The following is a 10,817-nucleotide window of genomic DNA, read 5'->3' as shown; positions in this document are numbered from 1 at the left end:
TGGGCTTCTGCCAGAGATTGAGCCATGGATCCGCTGGGTGAAGGCAGAGAAAGAGTGCTTGCGTCTCAAACCCCTAAAACAGATCCATTTGTGATCCCCATGATTTCTTCCGTCCAGAACCATGGGGAACGCAAGCCTGATCACTTTTCTCGAAAAGTGTCAGGTGGGAGCGGAGCGTGCAAAGCAGCAGCCTCTCACAGTGCTCACAGTCAGCCCCCTCGAAGTCTGACAGAGCATGCTCCACTCCAAACACATAACACATAAGTTATGTGTATCCCCACCCATTAGAAAACGAGGGCAGGGAGGAGCACACTGCTTAAATGTTTGTGTTGCCATAATAATGTAAATATTGAGCTGTGTTAAATCGGGACAGACAACAATAAATAGACAAGGACAGTTTCACATAGAGCGCTTTGCTGAGGCACAAAAGCTAAAGCCAGTTTTTCCAGATGTGTATTTATCCGTTCCTGGTTGTGACGTCACACGCCCGTGACGTTCACTCTCACCATCGGACTAGTTGACATACGTGCATCAGACGCTTTCACACTGAGGGTGTTCCCCAATGTTTTCCTACTGGACGCAGCGGGAGTTCCCTCGAAAGGGAACAGAAGGAGTCTGTGAGTACAAACATTTCAAGATTCAAGAGTACTCTTGGTTCAGAAATATGTTCACTTATTCAAATATGGACTTCTGTCTGGCTGATGTAACATCTGAAGGAGTCTTTGAGAATGTATAGTAAGTTCATGTTGAGGGAATCTTTAGCCAGAAATATGTTCAGTTTGTCAAATACTGTCTGTCTGATGTAACATCAGAACGAGTCAATAAATAGAAAATTCAAGATCCAATACTCTTTGGCCAGAATTTTGTTCAGTAGGTCAAATATGTGCTACTGAAAAGTTGATGTAAGACCAGAAAGAGGCAATGAGTGGAAAGTTCAAAATCGAGTACTTTTTGGCCAGAAATATGTTCAGTTGGTCAAATATGGACTTCTATTTAGATGATTTAACATCAGAAGGAGTCTATGATTATTTATAGTAAGTTTGTGTTCAGGGTCTCTTTGGCCAGAAAGGTGTACTGTTGGTCAAATATGGACTTCTGTATGGCTGATATAATATCAAAAGGATTCAATGAGTATGTATAAAAGGTTCAAGATCGAGTACTCTTGGGCCAGAAATATGTTCACTTGGTCAAATGTGGACTACTGTATAGATGACTTATCACCAGAAGAAGTTAATGACATTTGTGACCTAAATGTTCAGTAGGTCAAATATGGACTTGATTTAATGGCTGATTTAACATCAGAAGGAGTCTTTAAGAATATGTTTATTTTTCAGGGACTCTTTAGCCAAAAAATATGTTCAGTTTATCAAATATGGACAGCAATATTGCTGATTTAACATCAAAAGGAGTCAATGAATGGAATCTTCTATATAATAATAATATAATAATAATAATAATTTATTGTCATTGTAAGAATACAACGAGATTACATTAGAGCACTCAATCGATTACATAAAGTGTAAAAGATCTACAATAGCACAATATATAACCCAGACAGCATGTGACAAACAAGGAATGTAAAACATAAGATAGATAACCTCTAGTAGCCAGGGAAAATGTGTATAGTTAAGTGTACTGCAGCAATGCAAAGTCCAGATTTTCAGCTATTGCAGTTGTTGGAGGGTGGTACGTGAACAGTACAACATGTAGCAAACAAGGAGTGTAATACATAAGATAAATAAACCATAATAACCGGAAAAAGTGTATAATTGAATGTGCTGCAGTAATGCAAAGTCCAGTTCATAGTTATTGCAGTTATTGGAAGATGGTGCATCATACCTACTATACTTTAAGTGAGTGAGGGGGGCAGAGGGGGACAATGTTTGTTCAGCAGTCTGACTGCCTGGGGATAGAAACTGTTGGCCATTCTGGATGTTCTGGCCTGGAGGGACCTATACCTCCTACCCGAGGGCAGCAGGTGGAACAGACTGTGTGCTGGATGTGACCGGTCTCTTATAATGTTGTGTGTCCTGCGCAGGCAGCGGGAGGTGTACACAGTAGAAATCTCCGGGAGAACAGTCCCGATGATCTTCCCGGCATTTTTCACCACCCTCTGGATCCTGTGCAGATCAGCTGTTGTGCAGCTAGATAACCACACTAACAGCCCGTAAGTCAGCACACTTTGGATTGCACAGTTATAAAAGTTTATCATGAGCCTCTGGGGGAGTTTGGCTCTCTTCAGCTTTCTCAGGTAAAAGAGTCTCTGCTGGGCCTTTCCTACAGCTGAGGTGATGTTACTGCCCCAGGACAGATCCTCCGACACAGTGAGACCCAGGAATTTAAAACTATGAACCCTCTCCATTATTGTAGAGTGGTGAATGTCCAGGATGATTTGCTTTACGAAAAACGATTTCTTTTGTCTTTTTGATGTTAAGAGTCAAATCATATTCTTTACACCACCCTGCCAAACGTTCAATCTCCTCCCTGTATGCCGTCTCACTGTTGTTTGTTATGAGACCGAGCACAGTTGTGTCTTCTACAAATTTAATGATGTAATAAGTGGGGGATGAGGCAGAACAATCATGTGTATAAAGTGTGTAAAGTAATGGGCTGAGCATGCAACCCTGAGGGGCATCAGTGCTGATGTATATGCTGTTTGAAACGTGCTTGCCTATTTTCACACATTGAGAGCGGTTGGTTAAAAAATCCATAATCCAATTACATAATGAGTTGTTCAGACCGAGGTTACGTAGTTTCAGCTGGAGTTTGTTTGGCTGGATTGAACTGAAATCCATAAAAAGCATTCTTGCATAGGTGTTTTTGTGCTCCAGCAGCATATGGAGCACAACGGCAATGGCATCCTCTGTTGATCTGTTCTCCCTGTATGCAAACTGGTATTTGTCAAGAGCGGTTGGTAAGGCCTTTCACAAGCGTTTCACAACCAGCTGCTCCAAGCATTTGGCAGGGATAGGTGTAAGTGCCACAGGTCTATAGTCATTCTGGCATGTGACCTTGGCTGATAACATCCGAAAGGGGCAAAGAGAATGTATAGAAAGTTCAATATCGAGTTCTCTTTGGCCAGAAATATGTTCAGTAGGTCAAATATGGACTTCTTTATGGCTGATTTAACATCAGAAGGAGCCTATGATTATGTATATTAAATACATATTCAACGTCTCTTTGGCCAGAAAGGTTTTCTGTTGGTCAAAAAAAAAAAGTTCAAGGACTAAAATATGTTTATCATGTCAAATATGGACTACTGTCTTTCTGATGTAATATTAGAAGGAATCAATAAATCAGTAAAGAAAGCTCAAGATCTAGTAACTCTTCCAGCAGCAACTTAGTTTTCCCAGTAGGTCTCCCATCCAGGTACTGACCAGGCTCAACCCTACTTAGCTTCAGTAGGCAACCAGTCTTGGGCTACAGGCTAATAGCTGCTGGGTGTCATAAGGTCAAAGAACAGATGATATATGTTTTTGTGGACCCATCTTCAAGGGATAGTCAACCTAAAAATTCTACCTAAAAGTCTGTCACTCTCATGTTGTTTCAAACCTGTAGGCTTATCAGAACTTAAAATAATATATTATGAGGTTGTGTGAGAAAAGTGTTGAAAAAAGTCCACTGTATATACAGTCTACCCTATAGATCAGTGATTCCCAACCATGAGTATGTGGAAAGATTTTGATGTTGCTTTGTGACTTTAATGTTACATAATATCCAGTATAATATGAGAATAATAAGTATGGTGTTGATAAGGGGTACTTGAGCTTAGTGATGGACCTGTGGAGGTTGGGAAACACTGCTGGCTATCTACAAAATGAGCAAGAAATTAAGAATGACAGATTAATCACACCAGGGTATCTTACAGTACATGCATTTTATTAGGTGGATGCATTTGTGGAGGTTTATTTCAGTCATTGTTTTGGCACAAACTATTCAAACAAATTTTTGAAGACTCACAAGTTTTAAAAAAGGCAAAGACACATCAAAGAGTCAAATTAAAATGCATTAGACTAGACTAGCCCCTTAGATTAATCGCTCATATTTGCTCTTCTGTATCCTTTACCTCCGTTACCCTAAGCCTTTTTATCTGTCAGGCAAAATTACTTTATTCACTCTTGCGCCACCCAGTGGAAACAAATATCTCAGGAACCGAATAAATTGTAACACCAGGTCACAGGCTGGAGGACAGAGGAGTGAGGAAACGAGTAGAGAAGCACCCTTCGCCTCGTTAGAAGTTATGGGCACTTACGTATAGGAAATTAAGCGCCAATGGGATTGTGTGAGTGCGGTGTGAGTGGGGTGGGGGCGCTCCTCCTACTGCAGGCCTGTCCCACGCATTCACAGCTAGTAAAACACGCGAAAGCAGGAAGGATCCAGCACGACTACGGTTCGATTGTAAACATTGCATGAAGTTGATGAAGTTTATGGATGTAGACGGAGAATGCGCGCTGTTCTTTGTACGACAGGACTGAGGTCTGAGAGGCGTTCATCATATCTTCCAGGTATTCTGAACGCGTTGTGAAGGTAAGATCTATGCGTTTACATTACCTTTATTGACGAATCGCGTTTGCTTTGGTTTAGATAACTGAACTTTCTTGGTGTTCGTACTACTAGAGATTATGTAACGGTAACGAGTTTATTTGAAGACATTCTCTCTGTTTAAAATGTAAACTAGTAGGCTATATACATGTGCAATTAAAACGCATTCAAAAGTGCTGTGTAACACGAGTCAAAGCCTTCAGATATAGGATCTGAAAGACTTTAATTCAAGCTAGCTTAGCATTTTTCCAAATTTATAAGCTTTGGAAAACTGACATGCTGAGTTAGGATTTTGGACTGTTTTGGGGTGGCTTGTTATGGCGACTCGTTGGTGCAAAATTGAGAGCAGTCGAGAAGGGTGCAATCGACACTTTGTTAGTGTGTCTTTGTGATGCAGACGAGGCTGAAGGTTCGACTCTCACCTCTGCGGAGCCATCACCTTCACTCTGAGCTTTCAGCATAACAATGCCTAGACAGAAGACTTTTCAAGTTATATTGTTTCAAGTTATACTTTTCATATATACCTACAGATATATTCATGTCTATGTCTAGTAGTCCACTGTGTAATAAAGTATACATTAGTATTAATAAAATGCAGGTCTGTGCTTAAAAAAAAGTGGGTGGGGGTCTAATAATCAGGTCGTCTTATGTGCGGAACAAATAATATAATAGAAATTAATGATATTCAGTGTTTTGCTAAACTTTGTCTAGGCTTCATAGCAAGGACAGGAATGAATGGGAAAATGTAATTAAAAGTGCCAAAAACACTTTCTCAGCTTTGGCTTATAATGATATACAGTATTTCTAAAATAAATAAATAGATAAATAGATAGATAGATAGATAGATAGATAGATAGATAGATAGATAGATAGATAGATAGATAGATGGAGAATATATTATAATTAGGGCCCAAACACTGAAAGTACTCAGGGCCCCATTGTTTTCCTAAGAATTATTATTATTACTATTTAAAATATTTTTTTCAAGGTCTCAGATCTGGAGAGACAGCAATCACAAATTGCTGCAGCTGCCAGACTTTCTCTGGCCGTTGTTTGTAGCACTTTGCCTCTAGGGTTGTAAATGGTATGAGATTTTCAGGATGTGATAACCATCTCAGAAAATATCATGGTATTAAAGGTCCACCCAAAAATGAAAATTATCCTATGGTTTACTCACGATAAATTTTAAAGAGACATGTTGGAGGATTTTGATATAAGAGAAGAGAAGCTTGAGTTTGTTGCCAAGCCCTATTTGTTTGAAGCACAAGAGGCGTCTAAGCTTACGATACTCTTACCTCCTGAGTCATACATCGCATCACGGGTTACTCATTTGGTTGAGTTGTGCAGTATGTGTACGGTAATCTGCCGGAAGCTAGTTATTTGAATTTATAAAATTTTTAAAGATGGATATGTTTTTCTTACAAAAAAGCATTGCTTCACTTCAAGAGGCCTTTATTAACCCACTGGAGTCATATGGATTACTTTGATTATGGATGGATGCATTTGTTTTTTTTTTTTTTTTTAATGCGAGCCCCCATTCACTATACCATTATAAACCTATAACCTATAAAGGACTAAGGAGAAGATGTAAGAAGATACAGCTAGGATGGCTTGAGGGTGAGTAAATCATGGGATCATTTTCATTTTTTGGGTGAACTATCCCTTTAATCAATCTATTGTTGGTAGACTGTATATTAAGAAGTTTTTTTTCTATATGAAATCTGAAAAAATGGGGTCATCTTATATTCATATAATTTTATATGTCAGTAATACGCCTACAACAATAGGTAGCGCCAAGGGCTGAAGTGACTACTGGTAGTTTACAGTGCCAGTGGACTGCATGATGGTGAGTGACTGTCTAGAACAGAGCAAAAGTTGGGCAAGTGAAACAGGAACTGGGGAGAAGTTATGATGCAAACTTTCAGGTCATGGTGATAAACACAGCGGAGTCATCAAACAACTCTCAAACAGCCAAGAAATACAGTGTGTTAGATTGTAATGTTAGAAGATGGCCAGCCCTATAAGACTTATAAAAATGCTAACAGCAAAGAAAAAAGCAGACACTTCAGAGAAATTGACAAAAACAAAAAAGTCTTCAAAAACGTTTTCTAAAAGGTATATCTTAAAAAAAAAAGTGGGTGGGGGTGGGGGTCTAATAATCAGGGTCGTCTTATGTGTGGAACAATACAATATTATCATCAGTTAAAATTACTGTTAAATGAATGAAAACAGTTTTTTTTTGGTTGAACAAATGCTTTTTTTATAACAAACTTTTGTTTATTCAAATTTGAATAGTCACAAACATATCAATTACATGTAATAATTGATTATGGATTAGATAAACAACTTATTTTTATCATTAATAATTTATTAAAATGTAAAAAATAATAGTGCTATGAAACGTGTTTTTATTTTTATGATTTAATACAAATATATGATTAAAAACGTTGGTAATGGAATTAATGCACAAAACAATCAATTTAATGAATGTTTTAAAATGTAATCACAATTTTATTTTTTGGCAAAGTGCTGCACAACAGAGATTTACTAAATTAAAACATGGACAAAAAATTATATTCCTTAAATAATGTTTAAAAAATAGTATTATTATTTTTTATTATTTTGATAAGTGCATTCTATTGTACAATATAGTAATATGTTTTTGTCATAATTTCTTCAAGTTAAACCAGACTTTTATTTTGACCGGTTGTAATGATGACCTTTGAGTTTCAGAGCGTATTTGACAATGGTTTCTCAATGAAATTTATAAAATGCTTATTTAGCGTTCTCTCTCACTCTGGATATGTTAATATGTTAATGTACTTATATTGTGATATAGCAGATGCTGAAAATTCATACTTGTAGTTAGGGATGCTCATTTCGGTTAAATTTCTCGACCGACAACCGACGCTCGTTATCCGATTATTAACCGTTAACTGATAAGATTATAATATTGTATAGCCTATATGATGATAATATGACCCATATATGCTATGACATTAAATAAAAAATACAATTGACGAGTGTCTGTGTCTTCCACGGGTTTATTTTAACATGCAAACAGCAGCATAGAACAGATAAACAACAGAACCTGGATTCACATTATCAAATTGTCACGCACCTGCAGCATTTCTGACAACAGAAAAAAAATATTTAAATAAAAGACATAAAATAAATAGGCCTACACTAAATATTTTTCACTTAAATGCAGTATTACAGTAGCTATACACATACCAATTAAACGCGCAGGTCTCCTCTCGTGCGTCCTCCCCACTGTGTCGCCGGTCGAGGCAATAATTTTCGTTTCGCTTTTAGATATCTCTTTTATAGATAGCATCAATGCTTTTAACTTTCTAGATATCGAACTCAAAATAGCCCATAAACTACAAATCCTCACGAAAACTTCAGTCAAGCCAGCTCGCGCGTCAATCTGAGAGATCAGCCTCTTACCTTAAAGTGTCAAATTTCTCGGTTTCTGAATGGACGGTTTTGCTTGATTGACAAACGCTAACGTTCGGCCACGATTTATATTTATATACCATCGACCTGTCCTAAAACGTTAGCACGCTTTGATCGATTGCTTGGAGATCGCGTGTTTCCTCTTCTTCACATCTGCGACAAAACAGTTGATTATTTATGAACGAAAGCTCACAGAAACGTGAAAATGGTCTCATTTGAAAGAAAATATCCTAAGCTAAAAGATTATATATTGCGACTGATTGAAGCAACCCTTATCAAAAGTGCGGGGGTCGAATTCTGTCTTTTCAAAACTGCGGGGGTCCTGACCCCCCTGTCCCCCGTGCCAACGGCGCGCCTGACCCTTTCTATCGAAATGGTCAGTACTTCTTTTCGTTCGCTTCATTTTGCTTGTTGCTTAGCGAAATATGTCTGGCACGTGTGAAACGCCCCGCGAGTTAACAAATAAGCATACATGTATATATAGCATATTTTTCTTTCACCATGTAGCAAACAGCAAAAAAAAACAAAAAACAAAAAACGTTTAACTGATCGTATTAATCGGTTAAAATTCTTACTTTCGGTTAACGGTTAAACGGTCAATGTGAGCATCCCTACTTGTAGTAGACAAAATGGCGCAGCTCATTCATACATTCACTTGTATCAGTCGTTTTATTTGATAATTAAATAAGTAATTTAATTAAATGAGCAATCACATCGACTCATTTTACAATCCTACCAGACAGATTAATTTAGATTTAAAAACCCTGTATATATTATATATACACACACACACACACACACACACACACACACACACACACACACACACACACACACACACACACACACACACACACACACACACACACACACACACACACCTACACACACACATACACTAGGAATGTCAAGTCAAGTCAAGTCAAATTTATTTATATAGCGCTTTTACAATTGGTAATTGTTTCAAAGCAGCTTTACATATTAGAAGCACAGAAAAAAAGGGAAGTGGTTAAAACTGTACAAACAAGCGTGGTAATATGTAACATATACAAGATGGTGCTACATTAAGCCAATGTCGGCTGACTTCCAGGGGTGGAAAAAACCCCCTAGGAGAAAAACCCAGCGTGCTAGCACTGGGAAAAAAGTCCTAGGAGGGAAAAAACCCCTTGGAAGATATATATATGTAAATGTATATGGAGATCAAAATCTGAATTGTACATTTTTATTATAGAGATTAAAAATCGATTATATATAAATATATGTAAGCGGATACGGGGATCCTGGGCTACGTTGTAGTCAGGTCCAGACGCAGGTTCTCCATCTGACCTGGATACGGCCTGGATCCAGCACCCGGCAAACCTCAGGATAAGCAGAGAGACAGATATTAGTGTAGATGCCATTCTTGTTCTGATGTACAGGTATATCTAGTGTTATAGGAAATGTTCTCGGTTCCGGCCGACCTAATTATTGCAGCGTAACAATCCTTTAACGGATTTGAAAAATGTTAATGTATTGATAATGTGTTATGTGTATGCAAGAGCAAAGAGATGTGTTTTTAGTCTAGATTTAAACTGACAGAGTGTGTCTGCTTCCCGAACAATGCTAGGAAGATTGTTCCAGAGTTTAGGTGCTAAATAGGAAAATGATCTGCCGCCTTCAGTTGATTTTGATATTCTGGGTATTATCAACTGGCCTAAATTCTGAGATCGCAATAAACGTGAAGGACTATAATGCATTAAGAGCTCACTTAGGTACTGGGGAGCTAAACCATTTAGAGCTTTATAAGTAAGTAGCAAGATTTTAAAATCTATACGATGTTTAATAGGGAGCCAATGTAATGTTGCCAGAACTGGGCTAATATGGTCATACTTTCTGGTTCTAGTAAGAACTCTAGCTGCCGCATTTTGAACCAACTGTAGTTTGTTTAAATGTCAATTTACACAAATATATACATACACACACACACACACAATAAGGAAAGACGCGTGCCAGTACCGTGCGCAAAGACAGCGAGTTTGAACAAACAATAACACGCACAATAATGCCAAAAATGTCAGTTTGTTGATTATCCACATAAGAGCAGCCTTAAATGAGTTAAATAAAGTTTTAAATGAAAGTAAAGAGTTGTGAGAAAATAGGACATCCAAGAAAATAGAAAATAGCAGCCAATGCTGTCTGTCATTGAAGATAATCAAAGAACAAAGGTAACAGAAAATTACTCACTGCTGTTGACTAAAGAACTTTTGTAGCTTAATAAGGATTAATCTGTATCTAATTTAGGCTATAACTTATGCAGTGCAGACTGTTTGATAACTTTATTCAATTTCTGTATATTTCCTATCTAGACAGGTAGGAAGGGCTCAGGTAAATATGACATTTATAATGGGTTTATGTGAGGATTGGTTTAAGTTCACTCAAATTAAATGTTTTTTTTTTTTTGAATGGCTTTAATTCATGTTTAAAAATTTGGGAAAAAAATCAAATTCGTCTAGACATCAGTAGATGTTTTAGTATCAGTGATACTGGCCTTCATTCATAAAAAGATGCCATTAAACAAGTATTTAAAATATAGTGTCTTATGTTGTTATTACTGCATGTATGCATGCACGATTAATCATTAAAAGATTGTGATCTCGATTCGAACACACATGATCTTATTCCAATGACAATGATTCCGCTTTGTCTAAACCTTTGAATTACGATCACACCAGAATATTTAAACCTGCTTTCGCGCTTCCGTTGACCCAGAAAGCAGCGATCATGTGAACTCTATGTCTGAAATAGCTTCACAGACAGTGTTTTCAACATCACAGTAT

At 37.6% G+C, this 10,817-nt stretch overlaps 1 protein-coding gene across 2 annotated transcripts in view; it reads left to right on the top strand.

The window, feature by feature from the left end:
* The first annotated feature begins 4,233 nt into the window (after window positions 1–4,233).
* LOC137035371 (activin receptor type-1-like) overlaps window positions 4,234–10,817 on the top strand; it is a 68,489-nt gene continuing 61,905 nt past the window's right edge. The window contains exon 1 of one of the 2 annotated variants that reach the window (XM_067408575.1): window positions 4,234–4,527. The gene's annotated coding sequence lies outside the window, so the exon portion shown is untranslated. The remainder of the gene's footprint in view (window positions 4,528–10,817) is intronic. The other variant, XM_067408576.1, reaches the window with a different exon arrangement.

Source organism: Chanodichthys erythropterus, chromosome 14 (assembly GCF_024489055.1).
Source record: "Chanodichthys erythropterus isolate Z2021 chromosome 14, ASM2448905v1, whole genome shotgun sequence".
NCBI classification, from domain to species: Eukaryota; Metazoa; Chordata; class Actinopteri; order Cypriniformes; family Xenocyprididae; genus Chanodichthys; species Chanodichthys erythropterus.
This window is presented reverse-complemented; position numbering and strand designations above follow the sequence as displayed.